Source organism: Macrobrachium nipponense, chromosome 21 (genome assembly GCF_015104395.2).
Source record: "Macrobrachium nipponense isolate FS-2020 chromosome 21, ASM1510439v2, whole genome shotgun sequence".
In the NCBI taxonomy this organism is placed as follows: Eukaryota; Metazoa; Arthropoda; class Malacostraca; order Decapoda; family Palaemonidae; genus Macrobrachium; species Macrobrachium nipponense.
This window is the reverse complement of record NC_087212.1, coordinates 84,046,521-84,069,067: the sequence shown is the minus strand read 5'-3', so window position 1 is coordinate 84,069,067 and position 22,547 is coordinate 84,046,521. Positions and strand designations below refer to the sequence as shown.

Genomic DNA, 22,547 nt, shown 5'->3' with positions numbered 1-22,547 from the left:
TATCTGGTCTGATCACATTCCTGCAAGCACACTGGTTGACCTCTTGGGTCACTGGTTTTAATTAATCATAGTTTTTAGTTTTTTATATATGTGAATAAACATTCCATATTTTATTATGTAACACTTACATATATATATATATATATATATATATACTATATCTATATATATATATATATATATACTATATATATATATATATATATATATATATATATAGATATATAATATATATATATGTATATGTATATGTCTATGTATATGTATATGTACTAGTATATGTATAGTATGTATATGTATATGTATATATATATTATAGATATATATATATATAGTATATATATATATATATATATATATATATATATATACATATACATATACATATACATATACATATACATATACATATACATCTACATATACATATATATATATATATATATATATATATATAATATATATATATATATATATATATATACTGTCACAACTTCAGCTTTCCACTTGACTATTCATGAATTCTCGGTAATGAGGGCAACACTTCATGTAGGTATAGTAGATATGTTAAATGAATTATCAAACTATAATTAAAATTAAACAAAGACTTTACTTATTTAAATCATGTCTGAATATATAATAACAAAATAATAACAAATAACCACTTAACTAATACTAGAAACAAGTGAATCGTAAGCCACCGGATAACGAACTCAAAAGTATTAACTTGACAGAGCTTGGAAGTAAACATTTCCAACGGATTACATACATTAAAAACATGAGGTAATTTAATTTCATCCATGCTGTCCGCTACTGATCAGCCAATCAATCCAAGATGGCGCTAACATCATACACAATAATAGGTGTGTAATTAGAAACTGCTACATAATGATAGGAGAGTTATTATAGTTCCCCCCTGTTAGGAATGAAATTACTATGACAATTTTATTGACAAACTTAGTGAATTCAAGTGGTTTTCTGTCTAAGACGTGATAATGCGTCGGCGATGGTGTTGTTTGATCCTCGAATGCTGTGGATCTCAATGTTGTCGGAAGACAAGATGTATGACCATCGAAGAAGTTTCTTGTTGTTAAGCTTGGCCCTTTCTAGGAAGGTAAGGGGTTTGTGGTCGGTGTAAATGACGACGCGTTTAGCACCTTCCAGATATGGACGAAAATGAAGGACTGTTGCTACAAGACTATATAATTCTTTTCGATGGTAGGCCATCTTAGTTGAGTGCCTTTGAATGCTCCCGAGTAATAAGATACTGGCAGCAGGTGTTCCAACAAAGGAGGAAAAGTACTGGTCCCATTGATTTCTTGCAGTAGGACACCACCAAATCCAGTATTACAAGCATCTACTTGGTGCAGCCAAATCTAGTTTTAGTAAATACTCAACCTCAGCCTTCAAGGCTGGTAATAAACGATGGGACACCCGATAAAAAAGTTGACGAACGGGATTGGTGTTTGGTTCTAGCACAACATCATGTTTCATCAAGGTACAGCAACCAGAGTGTCTGAACATATTGCAGGATAAGACTTCAGAACAGCCTCTAATTCTTCCCTTTCCACCTTAGGAAGATGACCAAGATATTGCTGGTCTTTGTAAGTACCTCTTAGGATGTTTTCTTTTACCATACTAAGGTTTGTCCTAGGTCTACGGCAAAACATCATCTCGAAGGGAGAAATTCCAGTCGACTCATTAGGTGTACTCCTAAGTACATACATAAGCAGATCCAGGTCTTCATCCCAGTCTCGTCCAGTTTCACAAATGTACTTGCGCAGGAGGCTTTTAATGGTCTGGTGTACGCGTTCGAGGCCTCCATTAGTCTGAGGGTGATAAGCTGTGTGTTCAGTGTCTCTAGAAGTTGAGGTTGTAGACCTGGTGACTACTTGGCAGGGAAGCTCTACCACAGGAGAAAACTCTTTGCAAGCTTTTTCGATCACTACTTCAGGCTGAGTAATGATAAGACTGGGAGTACTGTTAGTTTGAGCCAAGTCATTACCAAGTATCATGTCTATGTTCTTGCAAGGCAGGTCAGCATCCAACAAGGCGACATTAGTTGAACCTTTAAAATAAGGACAATCAAGAGAAATCTGTACAATAGGTAAAACCTTTTGACAAGTCAAATCTGACACAGTTACATATTGATCTGTTGGTTTAGCTAAATCTTTTAACTTTGAGCTAATGATAGTTTGAGATGACCCTGTATCTCTCAAAATTTGCACTGGGATATCATTTACTTTTCCAGGATATGTAAATGCTGTAAAGTCTGATAAAGGTTGAGCACAGTGAAGTGTCGTTTTATTTGCAGTATTCCCTGATTTGGGTCCTTGTGTAAAAGCATTAGGAGAAGCCTTACCATGAGATGCTTTGCATTTGGGACTAGGACAGTCTTAATATGAGACCTTCTTTCTTACAAAAAAGTACAAACCTGGGGGGCAGATGAAGGAGAGGACGAATGTGGTTTAAGTTTATGAATGAGATGATAATCATCAGCTAATAGGGCAGCCCTTTTTCCATCTTTTTCTTGTTTTTCTCTAATAAACATTGACACATTAGCTGGAATACGCCTCAGGAATTCCTCTAAAACTATTAAATTCTTTTAATTGTTCTAAAGTAGTTATTTGTTCCTTATCTATCCATTTATTAAACTGCTTCAACTTCAATGTGAAAAACTCGAGATACGTGTGAGCTTGGTTCTTCAAAGTTTGTCTGAAGATTTGTCTATACCCTTCTGCTGTAACACTATAAGCATCCAATATAGCAGTTTTAAAGACTTCATAATCCCTTTCTTGGACAAGTTGTGCTGCCACATATGCAGCTTTTCCTTTGAAGGAATTTCTGATTAAGAGAACATATTGGTCTCCTAGGCCAGTTGAGAGACGTTGCAGTGTTTTCAAAAGTAATGAAAAATACATCAGGATCTTTTTCATCGAAGACAGGCAGGAGTTTGCGTGCTTTACTAAGATCAAAAGCATCAGGTAGCTGTTTTTCTGCAACCTTTCTTCTTTTCTTATGGCTGATAGTTCCTTTTCCAACAGAACTCTTTCTTTTCGTTCTAGTTCAAGTCTTCTTTGCTCAGCTTCTACCTTCCTTTGTTCAGCTGCTGCTGCTGCATTTGCAGCTTTGACCTTTCTTTGTTCAGCTGCTGCTGCGGCATTGCAGCTTCAAGCCTTTTTTGTTCAGCTGCTGCTGCGGCATTTGCAGCTTCTACTGTTCACTGCTGCAGTTCAAGTTGGAGTTTCAATTTCACTATCTCTGGGTCTTCAGTTGTAGTAACTGTACGAAGCAGCATCTCGTTCAAGTGTTAAAGGCCTTAAGGGAAGAGCCTCTTCTTCAGTTATGTTACCACTATTTATCAGGAAATCTAAGATCTTTCCCAATAGTTCAGCTTTCACCACAGCATGACCTACAGATATTCTTGCCCTTACAGCTATTTGGCGAAGCTGGTCCTTCTTAGCTTCCTGTAGTGTATTCAGGTGCTCCCTGGGTGCACCTAAAAATTTCTCAAGATCAAAAGGCATCTCTCAATACTGATAAAATGGAAAATATACTGGAAAATTATATACTACCATACACAAGCTATAAAAACTTTAAAAAGTTAGGTTATTCATGGATTTATGGTGCGAAGGCACCCACAACCACAGGAATTTCTAATCCTTAAGTCCCACAATGTTCAGAAATTCACTTAAAAGAACGAGCCTTTAATAATCTATGCCAATCAGAAACTTAGTTCACCAATAATGCACATCCACTAACAATCTTGAATGAAATATTCTTAATGAAGTAAATAATTGGAAGTACCAACAGTTACCTGAACAAGGAATAAACCTTTAAGTATCCATCGAGGTAGAACGAAGTTCTTGACAACGTGGTCGTAACAATATGAAGCCGAAATCCTTTAAAGAGCGAAGGTCGTACCCTGAGTAAGAGGAACAGAGGTTCCTAAGGAAGGAATCTTTCAATCCCTTATGATGAGGTTTTGAATGCCTCGAAGCACCTCGAGAAGTTGGGGCGACTATGAAGATATCGCTAAGCGATGGTAGTCAACAGAGTCGAGGGTTAAAAGAATGAAGAATTCTAGGCTGCCATTACCCTGCCTGCACGTCCTCCAAAATCTCGATGTATGCTTAAAATGACGTGTTGCAACACGACATTCTCTAAGTGAAAGTGTGAGCGCGCTGGAGAACACTATCCGGTGGTGGTCTGTTATAAACTAGCAAAATATCACTGATACACTACACTCATGTTGTCCATCATCACAGAGAAACAACAAAATGAATTTCACAATCCGTCAAGATCGAGCGTAAGCGCAACGCAAACGTAAGTAGATCCCGGTCAGGCCCCCAATTTGTCACAACTTCAGCTTTCCACTTGACTATTCATGAATTCTCGGTAATGAGGGCAACACTTCATGTAGGTATAGTAGATATGTTAAATGAATTATCAAACTATTATTGAAATTAAACAAAGACTTTACTTATTTTAAATCACGTCTGAATATATAATAACAAAATAATAACAAATAACCACTTAATAACTACTAGAAACAAGTGAATTGTAAGCCACCGGATAACGAACATCAAAAGTATTAACTTGACAGGAGCTTGGAAGTAAACATTTCCAAGGATTACATACATTAAAAACATGAGGTAATTTCATCCATGCTGTCCGCTACGATCAGCAATCAATAGATGGCGCTAACATCATACACATTAATAGGTGTGTAATTAGAACTGCTACATAATGATAGGAGGGTTATTATCATATATGTATATATATATATATATATATATATATATATATATATATATATATTAAAATATATATATATATCATATTATTAAATATAGATATATATATATATTCAATCTATATAAATATTATAATATATATATATTATGTATATATAAAAGGCACTGGACAAATGTAAAAGTGGAACTCAGGTCGATGACGAGTGACATGAACGAACAGTAAAGTGTCATTTGATTATAGAAGCTTATAAACATTAGAACAGACGAGTCAAGCTTATAGTCCAGTATATCTGAGAAATGAGCCAACACAAATTGCGATTTGTAAGATTTCGTTGTATATCAAAACTTTGATATTACATTATATTGCATCGAGCATAATTTGATTTAAAGTAGCAAAGGATGATCACTGATATCACTATTCATACAAAAATATTCACTGGGTCTAATAGGGAGACGGGAATTCTAGGAATGGGAATCACAAGAGAAAAACAGCTGAAGATAGGAATGAGCACTAGGAATATGGTGAGGGGCCGACAGAATAAATCTTTGCTTTTAGTTACCTTAAATCGGTGGTCTGACGGCTGTGAAGTTGTACCAGGGTGTCGGCCAAAGGACATGGGTTGGGAGATCAAGAACAAAGCAGGTAGGTGACTGTCAGGAGGACTAGCAGGCAGTCTGACGATGCAGAGTTGTGGTTACTTGAAAATACTAGCTGTTTTCATCTTCAAGATGGTGGTTGATAAGAATGGCCAGCTGAGCGATCAGGTATGGGACTGCTTCCGGGTAGGCGTACTGCAGTGTGGCGATAGGCATTCTGTTACTGGCAAAGTCAACGTGCCCCATATTACTGGGCCAGTGTGACTTCATAGGCCTGGACAGGCCATATATATACCAAAGTTGAATAACTGGAATCATCCTGTCCAAACTGGATATTGTTGGGCTCAAAACACAGACGAGTTCCTTGAGGGGGCAATTCGTATCAGTCTCTCATCTCTGATGCTTATCTTCCATGGGAACCTGAAAGAACATTTGAACGCTGGCAGAGAAGGTGCAAACATAGGGAGAACAATAGAAAAACATGTGGGGGGAGAAAGGCGAGGGCCATACAGGTGTTAGAAAGCAGAGTTGGGACTTGAGGATTTTTTTCTAAAGGAGCAGCAAAAGGTCAGGTAAAAAGGGGGTGAGGTCAGGTAGACGGTTGGAGTTGAGCTAGGGAGACCTCCATGAGATCTGTGAATTTTTGTGACTTGGCAGGAAGTTCTCAATTCAATGACTTTTGCTAAATTAGTTCAGGGACCATACTACAATGGAAAAATGGATGCAAGTCCGTGAAGCGTGGGTGACCTGTCTCCAGTTTTGACATCGGTCAGTAGCTAACCCTGATGGCGAGATGGCACCTCATAAATCATCATACAAGTTTCAAGAAGAGAAGGCCATTAGGATGTTTTCCATATTCGTTTGGTGTAGGAATACAAAAGGAAAAAATCTGCTAAGAGAAAATACTCTCAAAGGGCCCTTAATCCATTTGCAATGCGGAAGGGAAATTCTTGACTGGATCCTACCTTAAAAGGTCGTTACTCCTATTCTTGCTGTTCCTCTTCACAAAATAAATTTTACATTATTAGTTCAAATTTGTTCCTTCAAAACTTTATGTTTGGCTGAAGAAAAGAAAAGAAAAGAAAAGAGGATCCAAAGTGGATACCAATATTACATCCCCATTCAATGAAGATGTTAGATAGTCTTATGACTGTCAACATTTGACAAATCTTTTCAATTACAAACGTTCTTAATCTCTCTCCCTCCCTCTCTCTTGACAGTGTAAAATGAAATGAATTAGGCGGTATGAATTTTAAATCTTATCTAACAAGGCTTTTATTCACTTTGATAAAAATTCTAGGATTGTACTTTATCATTAAGCAGACTTGACTGTATCTTTTACTATGGTAATTCAAATTTTTCATACAAACTCCCATCCTTATTTACTATAGCCTTTAGCATTCCATGATTTATCTGGGGATGGGAGGGGGTTTTGTCAGAAGTTTACATGTACAATTACACACTGGAAACAGAGCAGGTAAGAAAACATTCTCGATGGGATACACAAATGTAGTAGACAAGGTAATTCAACATGGGAGTTACTCATAAAATACAAAATTCTCATGAAGGAAGCCATTTGCTTTGGCTCTGGATAGTGCAAGGTTTATTGCTTGAATGTTATGAGTCTCCTAAACTTCCTGTTTAAAGGGGGCGAGAGTGACACTGAGCAGGAACTGCAGTCAGGGTCCCCAAGGGAAAAGTCTCCCTCATAAGTAGATAGTGCATAAGGAGCACTGTGTAATGATGCAATCTGGTGGTGCTTCTTGGATGGATCTTTAGGGGAGGTGCTGGTGGTTGTCAGGGCCACATAGCCAGAACAGGTGGAGTGAGTAGCTCCGGGGGTGAAAACCATAGATTCAGTTATTCTTCCCAAATGGGCCTGTTGTAGTAAGTTGGAACTTGCTCTAGCAATGTATTCCCTGCATCCGAGTAGTGGGTCTTATATGAACTATCTTCAGGTTATAGTCTTGTAATTCTAAACTCCAACGCATTAGACGTTTATTCTTGTTCTTAAAGCTCTCCAAATAAGCTAACGGATTATGATCAGTATACACAGTTAAAACAGAACCGCTACGTGCGTAAATCTCAAAGTGTTGCAAGGCTGTAACTAAACCAAACAATTCCTTTTCAATAGTGGAATAGTTCTGTTGCGCTTTGAATAATAGGCAACTGGGAGTTTCATTCCATTCACTTCTTGCAACAAAACCCCTCCTACGCCAATATCACTGGCATCGATCACTAAATTAAATTCCTTACCAAAATTGGGTAATAATAGAACTGGCTCGTGAATCATTATAGCCTTTAACTTGTTGAAGGCTTCCACACATGCGTCATCAAATACAAAACTGCGTCCTTTCTTAAACAGATTAGTTATGGGAGCGCTTATTTCCGAGAAATTTGGTACGAATCTACGGAAATACGAAACCATTCCGAGAAATCTCATGGCCTGTTTTTTAGTTGTTGGGATTGGGAAATTCACAATAGCTTCTATGTTCCGATCCTTTGGACAGATTTTACCAAGACCTACCATATGTCCTAGATAAGTAATAGAGGCTTTCCCAAATTCGCACTTCTTTAGATTAAGAACGAGATTCGCTTTGGTAAGGGCCTCCAAGACTCTCGCCAAAATCCTTACATGATCCTCCCAAGTCTCTGAAAATATCACAAGATCATCTAAGTACACAACACAGTTGTTGATGCCATTTATAACTTTATTCATTAACGTTTGGAAGGTACTGGCTGCGTTCTTCAAGCCAAAAGCCATAACTTTGGGCTCGAAACTACCAAATGGCGTTATAAAGGCGGAAATTTTCCGGGCTCGTTCACTTAAAGGTACTTGCCAATAACCTTTAGCCAAATCAAGCTTTGAGATGAACTTGGAATTTCCGATTCTATCTAAGCAATCGTCAATCCTGGGCAAGGGAAAATTACTTTGCTTTGTTACACTGTTTACCTTCCGGAAATCAAGTCACAATCTATCTAATCCATCTTCCTTTTTCACCAGAACTACCGGGGAACTCCATTCACTCTCGCTAGGTACTATCAAATCATTATCTAACATGTAACTAATTTCCTTCCTCACAGATTCTGCCTTTTCTGGGTTCAGACGATATGGACTTTGCCTAATGGGTCTCGTGTCCTGCAACTCAATATCATGTTCTAAAACATTAGTCAGTCCTAGTTTGTCACTAATAGTTTCAGGATAATTCACTAAAACATTACGTACTTCCCTCACCTTTTCCTCTTCTAAACCTTGATTAAAAACTTCGAAATTCTTAAGCACCTCAGAGTTTTTCTCAAAGCTAATCCCTTTCTGGGACACCGTCACTACAGGCACGGGGTGTTCGTTATATTTCTTGAGCATATTTACGTGCAGCCACTTTGCTCTACGTTTACCCATATCTATTAAACAATTCAGATTCCCCCTCTTCTCTAAAATCGAAAGAGGACCTTCGAACTTATATGATAAAGAGGGACCTTCTTTCTCGACTAATACTAAAACTTTATCTCCTACACAGAGATGTCTCTCTTTTGCTCTAAGATCATGCTTTCGTTTAGTTTCCCCTTGACTCTTCCTCTCGGTCTCCTTTGCTAGTTGCCAAGCATCCCTTAAACTGTTTTTATAATGCTCTAGATTAGTGATGTTGTCCTCACTACCTTCTTTATTCATTAAGTTACATTTTAACATTTCCAAAGGACGTTTAGCGGTGTGACCGAAAACAAGCTCAAATGGACTAAATCCGGTAGTGTCGCTCGGTGCTAACCTTAAAGCTAACAGAATGAAAGGTAACTTTTCTTCCCAGTCGTGCTTGAAGTTCTTACACAATTTCTGTAAGCAACTCTTTAACGTTTGATGAAATCTCTCCCCAATGCCTTGTGATTCGGGATGATAAGGTGTGGAGGTTACGAGTTTGATGCCTAATTCTTTCATTCTATCCTTGAAATATTTGGATACAAGATTACTACCATTATCACTCTGAATAGTACGAGGCAGACCAAACTTAGAAAAATAATTCAACAATCGTTTAACTACGGTCCTCACGTTGCCGCTTCTTACGGGTACCGCCTCGGGATAGCGAGTTAGTCTATCAATGATCGTCAACAGATATATATTCCCTCCCTTACTTCTAGGCAAAGGTCCAACCATATCGATAACTACATTCTCAAAAGGTTCGCCTACCGAAGGAATATTACACAACGGAGCTCTGGGGATTACTTGATTCGGTTTCCTGGCAATATGCATGCATGACAGCTTAAAACATACCTCTTTACATCAATTTTCATTTTAGACCAAAAGTACGCCCTACTAATATACACTTGAAAGTTTTATTTACTCCCAAATGTCCTTGCTCATCATGTGCTAACTTCAAAACTAGTTCACGAAGCTTCCTAGGAACTACTAATTGTTCTGTGACTTCCTCTTTACTACCTGACTTCGGTCGAACATAACGACACAAAACTTCGTCCTTTAAACAAAATGTTTCCTTACACACATCATCGAGATTATCATCCAGCTCACATTAAAAAATTTGGGTTAGTGTCTCATCCTCTTTCTGCAACTTGACTAGCTCATCCTTATCCAAAATGTTAGAGCCTAATTCATCACCGTAAGTAGGACTAGATACAGGTACATTTACTATGTTACTCTCGACAGCTACACCTTCCCCTTGGCTATCACTGTCAACATCGATAGAGTCCGGTCTCTCAGCCACACTCATGCCAAGATTAACCTCGCTACCTCTATCACACTCGTTCGAATCCACAAACTCACTCACGTTCGAATCCACGAACTCACACTCGTTCGAATCCACGAACAAATTATGACCGTAGTCTACGTCTGTATCTAAACCCGACCTAGTTACTACCATTTCAGGCACTGGAATATTCCTCACAACAGGATTCACATTCTTGGATAAAGCTAAGTCATTACTGATAATAATATCAACGCCTTCGACGGGCAAACTGTCCACAACTGCAAGTTTTACTTCTCCTGACACTATCTGACTTTCTAAATTCAACTTCAACAAAGGACAAAGAACACAAGTGTTAGGAAATCCACCTAACATGACTTTCTCTTCCATATTGATTTCTGCCCTGTTCGGCACACACACTTTTCGAATCAGTGAGACAGCAGCCCCTGTGTCTCGAAGCAAGACCATTCTCTCGAATCTACTCCTCCAAGAGAGGAAACTACGCCTTCTGACAGAAATTCACCAAAAATTTTCCTAGTTTCTCTCATCACATCATTCCTACTTGATGAAAGGTTAACTAGAGATACTGGTTTTTTACCGTCCTTCCTTTCTACTGCACAATTTCTCGCTAAATGCCCTTTCCCATTACATCGGAAACAAGTTAATTCTGAGCCACTAGATACCATTTTACTCTTACAAACCTTAGACGTATGACCAGGCTTTCCGCTTGTATAACAGGAATAGTCACTTTTACTCGCATTGCTATTACTAGGACTGAAACCTTTACTGTTTTGTACTCTACTAGACAAAGGATCATTTCGTTTCTTACTAACACTCAAATTATGAGTTAGACTATATTCATCAGCTAGCCTAATTGCTCCTGCAAAAGATACTTCTCGCCTATCCTCTATATAAAGTTTAATCTCAGGGGACACGTTATCTTTGAAGTTTTCTAACAACACTAAGTTCTTCAAACTATCAAAATCCTCAACCTTAGCAGAAGTTAACCAATCAAAAAACAGCCTTTCTAACTTCTTACCGTATTCTTCATACATAATATTTTCATCCTTTCTCAAATTTCTAAATTTCTTACGGTATGCCTCTGGTACTAACCTATACGCGCTAAGAACAGTTTCTTTCACAATATCATAATTATCACATTCCTCCTTAGAAATGGAACTATACACAGTAAGTGCCCTACCACTCAAAACTGATTGCAAATATAAAGTCCGTGTTTCTTTAGGAGAACCTACTCGTTCCATTAACTTCTCAAAGCACATGAAATATGTCGTAACATCTTCCTCATCAAACTTTGGTACTAATTTTAGCACTGCATTCATAACTAACGTATCAGTTTCGTTTTCGTTCTGGCCTGACTGACTGTTAAGAGTGCTTTGTCTTAACCGAGCGATTTCCAACTGATGCATACGCTCTTTCTCTCTCTCTTCCTGCTCATGCATACGTTCTTTCTCTCTTTCTTGTTGCTGCTTTTTTCTCTCAGCTGCTCTTTCCTCTCTCTCAGCTGCTCTCTCCTCTCTCTCAGCCGCTCTTTCATCTCTCTCATATTTTTCCCTTTCTTTCCTCTCAACATACTCACGGAGATCATTCCCCTCTAGCCCTAGAAGCTTGCCTGACTCAATAAACTCTTTCACCATCTCACTCATTCTGGTTCTTTCTATATTCTCCTTTCAAACTGTTAAAGTGTTAATAGCCTAAGCAAGGTCGCCACAATGTTACGGCCTCTGAGAGAGGTCCGCTTCAGGTTCTATATGATATAAATAAAAAAAAATATTTCAACACCAACAGTTGAAACTGGGGATACGAATTATAGCAAAGAAACAACTAACACAAACTAAAGGTTATTTACAAGCTTACTAACATAGATAAATGCAGAATGGTATCTCCTATTTACATAAAAAGATAGAATCTTACACTGCATGAACTGGGGGAACAGTGAGGCAATTCAAATACTTGCCAGTCAATTTGGCAATTCGAAGCGATGGCTTCACAAAAGGAAAACGGTGATTGCAGACGTCCTCTTGACTCCGTATTGCAGAAAATAGTCTACTTGTAAGGCAGGAACTCCCCAAAACCTCTAGCAGGGCTTTTTCTTCTCTGAAGTCTGCTCAACGTCGAGATAACACGGTCGTCCACTCCCGAAGACGACTAGACCAGTATCCAACCAACTCTTCTTCTGATCCTTTGTCGGTCCCTTTCTCTCTTATCTCTCACGGATGATCTCTGCTGCTGCTGATCTCTCACTGATAATCTGATCTGTGGCTCTTACTGAGGATATCTCTCTGTGACTAACTGGTGATCTCTCTTGTACGATCTCTCCTGCTGCTGCTACGACCATCGTATTTATACGGCATTCTGGGGGCGGAGCCTACGGCGAACGTCACAGGCTCCCGAGATTACTAGAAATTCTTAGATGAATCAAGACGAGGTACTGCATCAGAAATCGCGGCGTTTCTCACTGTCACGACGGCGCCCGACGAGTTCCACAACACTCCTGCCGATTCTAGAACCATCATGATAACAGGCACCTCCAACACAATGCGGTAACGCCTCCTTGCTGCCAAACTTCTCGAAAATGTGTTCTCCTTTCCTTTATCTTTCTTTGCTAGGAAGCAATTACCATCACAGGGGGGTTTTGACACTCCATCTGCCCCATGTGGTATTGAGCTTGCTCCCCACGGCAGGCCCATTGTTAGGCCCATCTTTGACAAGGTGGTGACCATAGAGACGAGACTGTGGTGTCTGCATCAAAGTATGTCCTTTGGCCCTCTGCATTATCTGGGGGCCACATGGAAAGGTTGACAACATCAGGTGTCTCAGGTGTTTGTGAGTTCCCTTTCAGGCTCCATCTGAACCTCTTGGGTGCCGCAGGTGGGGCAAGGTTCTACTGATTTGGATTGCATGGGTCATAGCTCTAGTCTTTGTAACCCGACTCGGTCATGTCCAGAACTCTCTGGTAGTCCTCTGAGTCAGTGAGTTGCCTGTGGTATATGACATCTCTGGGACTTGGAACAAAGCAGGGCGAGAACACTGGGGGTTCTGTGAACTCAATGGGGCCAGGCTCTAAGGCATCCAATTTAATCTGATCTATGAGGGTGATGAGGCACTCATGCTCATGGTCCAAGTCCGGGAGTGAGAAGTCGTCTGGGCTTTCAGAATGGACCTCGGGGGACGCTCGTATATATCCGGGCTTGGCTTTTCGCTCTTGGAGATGGAACACTCAGGCAGAGGACTACTTGCAGTCAAATTTGTTATGGGCAAGGAAAGTGGATTAGGTCCCGGGCATTGAGGGCGTGAGCTTGATGTCTTGAGCCCCAGGAAAGCTGTCACGTGGTAGTCAGGAAGCTCATCAGCTATGGGAGATACCGGGCTAACTTCTGTCGGGTCGGGCTCTTCATCTTCATTACTAGAAAGAGGAGCTTTAAATGTGACAGGTATTCATGTGATGAAGCCTTCTCCCATAAGCAGCTTTCAGTCTTCTGGTAGGAAGTTCGCCACACCTATGGTTCATGTTCAGACATGGAAGTCTACGTAAAATTTCAGGTGTACTGAGGGTAGCTGGTTTTCCAACCATCCACACCAGTATAGATTACGAATTGTTCGTCACTAGCAACAGCCTTGGCGGGAATGCAGCCCTCTAGGATGAGGGATATTTGACCCGATCCTTAGGAGTTCCCATATTCATTTCCATCTCGGTGTGAAAATCCACCACCTCTTCATAACTAGCCATAGAGAGCAGACCAAGGATAAGTCTGTGGGAGGGAAACTCCATGTGGCACAAGCAAGTGTAGTATTTGGGGGTATTAGGACCGAATGAGGCACTACTGGGCACTCAATACATCAGTCAGGGGAGTGCCGGCAATAGTGGCACTTGTAGGCTGAAGTTCACAGGTCTAGTCTGTCAAGTCTACAGGCGGTTGGCACTGACTAGTGCATTGCTTTCGGAGGAAGATTCGCTTTGTGAGAGACTCACTGGCACTCAGGTAAAATAGAAGTCAGGCATACACAGCTACTTCACAACAAGGTTTGAGATGGCACTTAGAAGTGTAGGTTGTTTCAGCAGCGGTGACACTCACATACAGGGAACAAGAGTTTGCTTCCTGAGATACTGACACTCTCACCAGTCAACAAGCACAAGGGCTTCCTAGAGGTTCTGTAAAATTACATAGCAACACATGGGGACTGTGTACAACATGAAGGTGTACATACGAATGGGTTCCAACATGGACACGAACATTTTTATCAAACACCTAGCAGGTAGATACACACGACTAAAGGCTTGTTGCTGACAGTAGAGACACATGTCCAAATTCCAAACAGGAATCAAATGTCTTAGCTGATCTTGAAATGGGTTTGTGCTGGGATAATGGTAAAAGAGGAGTTTCTATCTAAACACAGTAAATATAACCACAAATTACATAAACATAGAGCTAGTTTACTCAAAGAAGGTAAGATGGCAGGCTCTCTAATTCAGGAATGAGTATACTGAACTTTAAACAGAACAGATAGGAGCATCCTCTCTAATTGTCATGGTACGGGCTACATTAAAGGAAAGCAAATAACCTTACAATGCTGGACAAGAATCATCGTATCGCAATGGCGCCAGGCAGTGTTCATCACAAATTGTTTTGGCTTCTATACGCTGTCCAATCTCTCCTCTCTATCTATGTGGGGGCAACCACCATTGTTTGGAGGCATTGTCTGTAACCGTCAGTTTTGATTTCTTAAACACTAGTCTTTGTGATCGCACTCTGACTGTCTGGTTAGCAATGCACTTTTCAAAACCATAGGGTGTGGTCATACACTGTCTGGTTAGCTCTGTGCTTTTCGAAATCATAGGGTGTGACCCTACACTGTCTGATTAGCACTGTGCTTTTCGAAATCATAGGGCCTCTCAAATTATTTTTCCCGTTGTTAGCACTGTTCACCATTCTTGTTGATGGCTTTAGCCATAAATGTTTTTTAGCTAATTCGTTTGTTTCACTATTTCCCTCGTCATTGTCGTCTAAACTTCTTCTTGTCTCCATGTTTATTTCGCTTCATATCACTGTTTGTCGGCTAAAAATTTTTGGCACCGACGTTTTTGATCGTACAAGACCGCACGAATGACACCAAATTATATAACCTGATTTTAGTCATTTGCGGGTTCGGAAAAACATGAGAGCAATAAGTATAAACACATGTGGTGTAGGACATCCAGAAATAATAATCGAAGGAATGTTTAAGATATGAATATTCCTTTTAGTTACACAGGTGCCCTTTACTTGTTGTTATTATTACATCAACTATACTAGCGAACATACGGATGGCAGGTTAGGCTGTTTTTGGCACTACATAGTGATGCGTCTTGTGGCAGCCTGATGGGACAGAGTGTTGGGTGGCAGCACTCATCTGACCCAGTCTTTTAAACAGTGCAGGACCCAATAATGAACTGATTTGACCAGAGTCAGCCTGTGTTTCAAAATGCACCCTCACATGGCATCGTTAAGCCAGTAACTGATTGGTTATTCTGGCCCCATAGGCACAGGGAGCCAATCATAGAGATGCGTGGCACTCTTTTGAATTACCCAAGCCACGCCAACTACTCAATGGTCTTGGCGACTGTTTTTGCAGTGCACATACAAACAAACAAACACTGTTATAACGGCTGCACGTGACTGTATCAAATAAGTTTATATATATAAAATATATATATATATATATATATATATATATTATATATATATATATATATATATATATATATATATATCTTCTTCTTCCCAGCTTGTTCACATTTTTATATGGGGTCGCCGTTTCGGATGAGCCGTTTCCATCTATTTCTATCTTGTGCTTCTGCCTCATCAATTCCCTTCTCATGTAAGTCTCCTCTCACACAGTCCTTCCATCTCTTTCTTGGTCTCCCTCTTTTTCTTCTTCCTTGCACCTCCACCCCCATAGTATGTCTCCCAGCGTGGTCCTCATCTCTCCTCAACAGGTGTCCATACCATCTCAGCCTCCCCTCCTGCACTTTCTTTGATACTTCCACCACCTTAGTTGACCCCCTTATGTAGTCATTTCTGATCCTATCCACTCTTGTTACCCCAGACATCCACCTAAGCATTCTCATTTCTGCCACATCCATCTTCTTCTGCTCTGCTTTTCTCATGCTTGCTGTTTCCGTACCATACAGCATTGCTGTTCTTACCACCGTCTTGTGAAATTTTCCTTTTAACCTAACCTATATATATATAGTGTGTGTGTGTGTGTGTGCGTGTGTGTGTGTGTGTGTGTAACACAAATTTGTGCAAATATTTTGGGGGATGAAAGAAAAAGCTATTTTCAGCAGAAAATGTTCTATAAGCATATGCATTTTAAGGCTTCATTTATTGGTGAGGGAAATTTTAAAATAACCGTTATCATTAGCACTGCTATTCATGCGATGGAGGTTGGTGGTGCAAAGTCGGAGAGCCTGGGATGTGGAGGGGAGGATGGGATGCAGTATAGATTTTAAAGAGATCAATACACTCATCATTGAAACCCTTTCCCTCCGTATCAATGGTATTCATTGGACACCAACAGAAAAATAAGAAAAGAAATGAAAGCCTAACTGAATAACCCTTCCACTAAAGGTAGGCTTGCTTCTTCATTAAACCTATCAAAGATTTCAAATGTATTTTCAAAAACCTCTCCCTCTTCATCTAAAGTATTCATCAGGACCAGCCATAGGCATAGACCTAGTCATGATTCCTGGTTCAACAATTCTGTGACAGGACAAAGTTGGCTAAAATTCAATGTTCACAAATGAATTTGGCTCAGCAACATTTACACTACTTATTTGATAAATAAAGCTAATCGTTTAAATTACATTACTTGCAAGAAAAAGAATCATAATTAAAAGACTTTCAATACACTTGTCTCATTCATTTCAACACACACAAACTCCCCCACCCCTCCCCCACCGCCAAGCACACCCCAGGCTACCCCGCCATCTCACTACCAACCTCCATCGCATGAAAGAGCAGTTATGATAATGGTTATTCTTAAAATTCCCCTCACCAACAAACAAAGATTTAAAATCCATATGTCAATAGAATATTTTCTGCTCAAAATTACTTTACCTTTCATTCCCCAAAATATTTACATTAACTCATGTTATACCCTATATATATATATATATATATATATATATATATATATATATATATATATATATATATATATATATGTTAATGGATATTAATCTCGTTATTCATTTGTTAAACGGGGAACCCCGAGCGTCAGGCAAACCGACACACAATCTCTCTCTCTCTCCAAGCGACCAACGGCTCGTGACCTCTCTCTCTCTCTCTCTCTCTCTCTCTCTCTCTCTCTCTCTAAGCGATCCCTCTCTCTCTCTCTCTCTCTCGCAATCTCTCTCTTTCTCCACCTCTTTCTCTCCATTCTAACAGGTAATCAAAATGAGAGTCAAAGTTACAAAAAATAACTATTTATTTAACAATGGAAAGATAATAATTCAAGTCTCACTGACTAACTTAACTCAGTTAACCCCCAACATTAAAATGTCTAAAACAGTAATTTGTCACACCAATTGTCTCTCCCATCTGGGACTCTCTGTCCCCCCCTTGCCAGAACCGTCTGTTTCAAAGACACGAGAAACACACTCGTTAGCACACATAAGTTTAAAGAAAAAGTTAAAGATTAAATATTCTTATAATGTGTTACAAGCCATTCCTTTTGGCTAAAGTAATTCAACACTCACCCATGCAGCAGGAATATTTCACTCACTGTTCAAAAAACACTTTGGCATCCGCCATCGTGGCTTTGCCTTCCTCCCTCAGATCTCTGTGCAAGTCTTCCCATAGACTTGGCTAAAGACGCCATTATGAATAGAAGAGGCGCACACGCACATATGAATGTACACTTCGTTAACGCCTCATATTACTGGTCGCAGCCAGTTTCCCAAAGGCACTTTGAACAAGACCCATGAACTCACATAACTACAGGACGAACATTGACTCGCCTAACTATGCAGTTTTCATATCACGCCACCCAGAAATCATTTATCAGCTTTTCTCGGGTCGTTGCTTCGGCTCTGTTCTCTGCGTTCCAAAAAGGTCACAGCGCATCACATTATGCTATTAAATATATCATTAATTATAATCCCTATCACACATATATATATATATATATATATATATATATATATATATATATATATATATATATATATATATATATATATATGTATATATATATATATATATATATATATATAGATATATATATATATATATATATATATATATATATATATATATTATATATATATATATATATATATATATATATATATATATATATATATATATATATATATATATATATATCTATATATATCTATATATATATATATATATATATATATATATATATATATATATATATATATATATATATATTATATGATGATATGTATATATATATATATATATATATATATATATATATATATATATATATATATATATATATTATGAAAATGCCGATATGCTTTACTTCAGCTGTCAAGTAGGTGGATATAGCACTGATTCGTCAAATTCAACTTTTGTTCGTCCTGAAACCGACTCAGCAGTCTTTGTCTAATGACCCGGATGTTCCGATCTGGGCACTGGGATACAGATCACATGTCGGTGATGGAATTGTCCATGATTTCATCATGGAACTTTTTGGTCCGGATATAATCGTTTTCCTGGCCGTGAAACGGAAAATAAGTTAGTTACAAAATCGCTAAGAAGTGTGGGCTCCAGTGGAGTTTTTCACTCCTTGTTCAGAATTAGTAGTGCCTGGACGTGCATAGGTTGGGCACACGTGGAAATTGGAATACCCTCTGTGTAATAAGTGTTTCAATTGGCCCCATATTGCTTTGGGAAAGTTGTGCTCCTGGTTAAATGAGCATTTAAAATGGCTCTGATGGAGAAAGTGTAGTATAACCGGAACAGTGACCTAAAACTAAGAATTACGTTTCATAGACTTGGATGATTAATACGACTTCGTTAATGGTGATGCAAATAGGGATTAGACTTTCGTTTTCCATTTGGTTCCCCATGTTCTGTTCGCTTTCCCATTTCCTTTTTTTTAAATATTTCCCTTTTCGAAGTTTGGTTTTCTAAACTATTTCTTTAATAACCAGTGACATGTTAGATTTTCTGAATAAACTATATTTTTGTACATCCAGAATTTTATTCAGATACCTTTAGTTAGGGATGCGGTATGAGAGAGAGAGAGAGAGAGAGAGAGAGAGAGAGAGAGAGAGAGAGAGAGAGAGAGAGCGAAGAAGAATATGACCTCCGGTTTAGAAAGAGTGAGAAGAAAAATACTCCGCTCAGCTTGAAGTTGGCCAACATTATCAAGGTACCTACCTCGTTGAGGTAGGTTAAAACATAGGGTGGCGAGCGGTTTAAAATAATGGGGTTCATTCGTTTTAGTGTTTGTTTCTGCTCAGAAGAGAAGCCTGTGGTGTGAACGAAATATGAATAGGAATTAGGCAGGTTAGTTGGGAGACGTATTTGTTGAGGTGTTTGTCTCGGTACGGTTGGCCCTCTGTCAGGTAGAAAGAAATTTCATGGTGTTGGCCTTTTTTGTGTTCCTTTCTTTATCAGTCCCGAAGGAAGGTGGCCGGGATCGAGGGTTTTGTTTCAGTCTTGCCCAGCCTGAGCTTCTTCAGTGCGCAAGGTGGGGGAGGGGGGGGGGGGTTGCTTGATACAGTTTCCCAGTGGACTGCGTGTTTTATTGTGGTTTTCGGTATGATTGTTTAGATGTACTGAAACGCTGCCATGTGTCGGTGTGTAAGGTGTGCTTAATTAAGCATTTACATTGTGTTTTTTGGCTGGTATAAGGGTGGGGGGGGGGGGGGGGGAAGATCGCGGTCTTCCAGCAATGTGTGATTCGAAGGAAATGGTTAAGTTTTTTTTTTTTTATTTTTTATTTTGTGAGTTTTAACATTTCTGTTGTCATTTATTTCTTTTGTTTTATTTATTGATTTGCTGTAGAATTGTTGTGGGGGTGGAATGGGTCATTTATGGGGCTGACTTTATTACTGGGCTGTGTTAATGAAACAAAGGGAGTTCAGGAAGCGTAGTTTTTTCTTTCTCTCTCTCTCTCTCTCTCTCTCTCTCTCTCTCTCTCTCTCTCTCTCTCCTTTTGTTTTTTCCCCTTTCCCTCTCTCGTTCTGCCATTGCTTTCGTTTTACGTATAATAGCGTCTTGATGTCTAACCGATCGCAAGCATGTTTAGATCTTATATAATGCAGCATAATGACTTGTAACATAGGGCGGTGTCGTGGTTTTTCTTTATGCTTCTGTAAGCATTCATCTACCTCCTCCTCCTCCTCCTCCTCCTCCTCCTCCTCCTCCTCCCTCCTCCTCCCTCTTCCTTGCTTTTGTCCCGGGTTTGTGGGTCTCTAGCAATGTTTGCGTTGCAACCGACTACTGATGGATGCCTGGAGGTGATTCTTTTCTCTGGAGGGGGAGACTTCTTTTTATGATCTTGTGAGGTCTATGTAGGCTGGAAGACAAAAGGTGTAGTTCTTTTCACTTGCATAATCCTTTATCCGCGTGGAGACAAGCATCCGTGTACTTTTGCAATTTCAGCATTTATCGCCTGCAAGCAGTGGGGGCTTTCTGGAGGGAGAATTTTATTTTGGGGGATTATTCCTCTTCTTTCGCCTCATCCGTCTTTCTTTCTATGGGGGATGTGGTAGTTTGGCCTTGAAATATGTGTTGACCTTCACGCTCAGCTGTTTAATTCGGTCACTGGCATGGCTGTAAGGGTGTGATTTACCCCCACTGAGTTTTTGAATATTTGTGTATTGGGGGATGGTAAGGCTTTCATTTTCTCTTTGCGTCTGTTTTTGCTTCTTCTGTTTTTTTAGACCATATTTCATTGGAGTTTAATATTCTATGTGTTTGAGATCATCAGGCCGGGTTTGTTGGCCAATGGAAGGAACTGTTCATGAGCATTTTTTTATTATTAATATTTGATTCATTTGCGATCGGGAGAGTTTCTTTTTTTCTTTCTTTTTTCTTTCTTTCTTTACAGGAGTGTGGAGTAGTTATCATTTGATACTTCATATGCCTCTATGGATTGGGGTGTGGTATTTATTTGCATGGAGCTGTGGTTTACGATTTTTATTTTTAAAGATGAATGAAATTATACCTGCAATAGGGGCATATCATTATAGGACTTGATAAATAGCTTCAGCTTAGTTAAGAAGGACGAAGACAAGGAAATTTAAGGTAGTGAGACGTCAGAAGATAAGACCTTTTCTCATAGAGTAACAATTTTTTATTCCCAAGTTAAGTTTGTTTGGGCTTAGCTGACGGAATTTTTGCAACAGACGCGTCGCGAATTATTCGTCTTTAGTTTATATAGGTTCTAGCCCAGTGATCTGGGCGACGACAAGCTCTGAAAGACTAGACTCTACAACTCTGTGGATGGAGAGATTGAGAAGGCAAGGTTTGCAGATTTTACAAATTTATTTTAAAAAATAAACTTAACAGTTAGCACTTGCCCAACATTAATTCTACGCAAAAGGATTCAGAGTACACATTTACTACAAAAAATACAAAGAATCTTAAGTGCCACGAGCCCGCGGCAATTCTACGCCCGTGAGGCAGACCAAGAGATAAGAAAAATTGAGAATTTACCATAAAATCGACGTAATCTGCTTATTCACTTAATGTTTGGTCATACAAACTCAAATCAGACCTCCCCATTGAAAGGATGCGTGGGTGGGATACCCCGCGATGAACTTACACCATACAGCAATTCAATCAAAGTAACGACACTGGCTGTGTTGGAGGAGAAAAGCGAGCCGCCTTACCTGCTATCTTTGGTACTTGGAAAGTGACTGAGCGTTATCTTTCCCGTTGCATTCGAAAACAACTTTCGTGCGTCATGGCATACCAATACATGACGTTTGACGCTCTACTCTATTGCGTCTTATCTTTATGCGTTGACTACAAGATATGTTAATTCATATTAAGGTGAATGGCGAACTCTAATTTTACATGCTGTGATGCAACTTAGACAAACTCGAAGTATTTCCCCGTACACTAAGCGTGCTTCCTTTGTTTTCATCTCACGTACATGGTAAAAATTTGATAAAACCTATAAACTTTAAAGCAAAATATTTCGCTCTCCTCCCCAACACAGTTTCATTAGAGTTAGCTACATATTTACGCGTCATAGATTCTTCTTCTTACTCAGGTTAACCTGGCGTTTGCGGCAGGTTGGTCGCAAAAAGAGGGATCCGTCTCTTTTCGCGACAAGCCGGATGAGGTTATTTTTTATTGAAGGGATGTGGGACGTGCCTTTAAAATAATAACAATAACATATAACCGCCTATTTCATAAAAACAGACCAGTGAGGAAGATATAAACAACACCCTTTTTTAGGATAGGTAAATTCAACATGTGATAATCTTTAATGATGACAATTGACA

General features: G+C 39.2%; 1 protein-coding gene across 2 annotated transcripts in view; it reads left to right on the top strand.

Moving 5' to 3' along the window:
- Nucleotides 1-22,547, top strand: part of LOC135197626 (lysosomal proton-coupled steroid conjugate and bile acid symporter SLC46A3-like) — a 68,347-nt gene that overhangs the window by 13,495 nt on the left and 32,305 nt on the right. The window lies entirely within an intron of this gene.